This window comes from Hyperolius riggenbachi, chromosome 7 (assembly GCF_040937935.1).
Source record: "Hyperolius riggenbachi isolate aHypRig1 chromosome 7, aHypRig1.pri, whole genome shotgun sequence".
Classification (NCBI taxonomy): Eukaryota; Metazoa; Chordata; class Amphibia; order Anura; family Hyperoliidae; genus Hyperolius; species Hyperolius riggenbachi.
The window spans coordinates 294,462,201-294,465,505 of record NC_090652.1 but is presented as its reverse complement, the minus strand read 5'-3'; the positions used below and the strand labels follow the sequence as shown (position 1 = coordinate 294,465,505).

At 49.4% G+C, this 3,305-nt stretch overlaps 1 protein-coding gene across 2 annotated transcripts in view; it reads right to left on the bottom strand.

Annotated features, from left to right (window-relative positions):
• Positions 1–3,305, bottom strand: part of WNT6 (Wnt family member 6) — a 155,169-nt gene that overhangs the window by 99,875 nt on the left and 51,989 nt on the right. The window lies entirely within an intron of this gene.

The following is a 3,305-nucleotide window of genomic DNA, read 5'->3' as shown; positions in this document are numbered from 1 at the left end:
TGCAGGAGATGCAGCTGTAGAACATGCAGGCTCACCATAAATGGGCAGATAGGTCATCATTGAGAAGGACAAGCGGTGAGACAACCCGAACAACCCGATGGAACCCCCTCCTCTGTACCTGATGCGGTGTGTTCACCGAAGATCAATGCCTGTACAGGAAAGGCCAATCTTCTACCAAACTGTTTTATTTTTCAGTAGAATAGGAAAAGTTCCAGCTTCGATTTAGTTGTCACTTCGGAGACAGGAAATTTGGTCTCCCCATGGACGCTAATGCAAATATCAGCTATTAGGCACCCAAAGCAGAAATTTGGGCACTCGATAATTATCGTTATCAAAATGACAACGTTAGGGTTTTTGAAATTTTTTTTTTAACGTTTTTAAAAATTAGACCGTAAGGCCCCGTTCACATTACAAACGCGGACGGCCATGCGTGCGGAACGCAACGCATGCGAACGCACGCCATCCACGTTTGTATGCGTTGCGTGGCTCTGATCCCATCACTGAAAAGTGAATGGGACAGCCGCGCGTTTTTGCAAAAAATGCGTGCAGCATGCGCTCCCGAACCGCACAGGTCCGGAACGCATGCAGTGTGAACATCAGACAGTGCACTCTATGCACTATCTGATGTCGTTCGTGTCAGCCTCCTGCACGCGTTTCCAAAACGCAGCTGGAAACGCGTGCAGTGTGAACGGGGCCTTAGAGTTTTTGCGATTTTTAATCTTTTGTGTTTACAAATGATTTATTTTTGAATATTATTGGCCTACTGTCAGGTGACTGAGAATAACTGCAACTGGTGTAAGGCAAGCAAGCCCACCCTCAACACCACAAAAACCACAGAACTGACCATGGACTCCAGGAAACCCCCATTCACCTCTAACACAACTCTGACACCCCCCCCCCCCCCCCCTGAACTCCCCCAGTCTTGATGATACACATGACATAAATAGATTTAATCTATTTCTGTCGCTCTCCATGGAGGGAGTGTTGAGCATTGCGAATAGCGCAGAAAAGTCTGGAGGTGGTCATCATTTTGTGAGCATGGCCAAATCATGTACATGAACCAGCAGGTTTGTAACTAGAAATCACCCTCGCAAATTGTTAGACAAAGCCCCCTCTCCTCAAATAGATAATCAGACTGCACCTGCCATTCAGACAGCCATAGGAGAACGTATTAGAATAAACAGTGTGAGTATTATCATCTACAAGATCCACTTCTAGAATCTTATGCTAGGTATACACTACTACTTACTTATGCTAGGTACACACTATGAGATTTTCTGGCAGATTTACTGTCAGATCGATTACTTCAAACATTTCCAATCGATTCCGATCGATTTTCGTAGTGTAGTGTTCGATAGTAGTGAACAGAAAACAGTTGAAATTGATCAGAAAATGATCAAAAATCAGATTAAACATGTTGGAAATAATGGATCTGACAATAAATCTGCCAGTAAGTCTCATAGTGTGTACCTAGCATTAGATCATTGTTAAGCAGACCTATGTGACAATCAACAGTTAGGCAGCATGCCCTCACCCCCCCCCCCCCCTTCCCCATAATGTAATTAGGCAGCATACAGTACTCCATCAAACCACATTATTAGGATAATCTATATATATAATAGGCTAAGTGCCTCAACCTTCAAGCAAGAAGTAGTAGCGCCCTTTCCCCAGGGACGGTCCAAGCAAGAAGAAGGGGCCGGTCCAAGAAAGAAGTAGCGCCCCGCCCAGGGCCGGTCCAAGCAAAAAGGGGCTGGTCCAAGCAAGAAGAAAGGGGCCTGTCCAAGCAAGAAGAAGAAGTAGCACCCTGCCCCCAGGGTCGGTCCAAGCAAGAAGGGGCTGGTCCAAGCAAGAAGTAGCGCCCTGCCCCCAGTGGCGGTCCTAGACTTGCCGCCGAGCTGGAGGGGGTAGCTGGCAGGAAGGGGATATTGGGCACAGCGGCGGGGAGGGGGATCGGACCCCCCTCACCTGAGTCCCCTATCTGCGCACCCCTCCAGCTTAAGCTCAGCAGCAGCCGCCGCTATTAGTAAGAGGCAGTGGGCGGGGATGACTCACCTCTTCCATGTTCCAGCGTGCGTTCCACTGTCGTCACTTCCTGCAATGCCGTCTACTTACAGTACAGTGGTCGGTATTGCAGGAAGTGACGACCGTGGAACGCACGCTGGAACGCGGAAGAGGTGAGTCATCCCCACCCACTGCCTCTTACTAATAGCGTAGGCTGCTGCTGAACTTAAGCTAGAGGGGGAGCGCAGGTGGGGGACCCAGGTGAGGGAAGGGGGGGTCCTGCTGAGCATAAGCTGGAGGGAGAGTGCACATGGGGGACCCAGGCGAGGGAAAAGGGGGTCCGAACCCCCCCCCCCCCTCCCCGCCGCTGTACCCAATACCCCATTCCTGTCCGATACCTCCGCGGGTCGGCTAGTAAAAAGTATAATGTAATAATAAAAGTGCTTAATTTTTACAATAATTATGTATAAATGATTTAACCAGCCTGGCGTTCTATTAAGATCGCCAGGCTGGCGACCGGACGGGTTTTTTTTTATAAAAAAAAAACTATCGCATGCAGCCAACTAAAAGTTGGCTGCATGAAAGCCCACTAGAGGGCGCTCCTGTTGCGTAGAAAGTAACAAGAAAGGCCGCGATGAGCGTAGAAAGTAACAAGAAAGGCCGCGATGAGCGACGAGCGGAGTGACGTCAGCCAACTGTTTGGTCCGGCTGCGCTGGGCTCGGGCGGCTGGGGGGACCCTCTTGCGCCGCTGCACGCGGCGGCGATCAGGTAGCACACGCGGCTGGCAAAGTGCCGGCTGCATGTGCACCTTTTTATTTGATAAAAATCGGCCCAGCAGGGCCTGAGCGGCAGCCTCCGGCGGTAATGGACGAGCTGAGCTCGTCCATACCGCCAGGCTGGTTAATCAGTGTTTGCTCATTATAAATTCTTTTCTCTCCTTGATTTACATTCTGACTGATCATGCGGTGACATTTTTACTGCTTGCAGGTGATGTCACCGGAAGGAGAATCTGCTTGCTTTTTTGGCAGTTGGAAACAGTTGCTATTTCCCACAATGCAACAAGGCTCCCACAGTGTGATGTCAGGACCTCAGTGCTGTGAGATGCTGACATCACACTGTGGGAGGGGTTTCACCACAAAATCAGCCATGCAGAGCCCCCTGATGATCAGTTTGAGAAAAGGAATAGATTTCTCATGGGAAAGGGGGTATCAGCTACTGATTGGGACGAAGTTCAATTCTTGGTTACGATTTCTCTTTAAACTGAATGATTAGGCCGAATGTCCCTCCCTAAAACAACCTAATT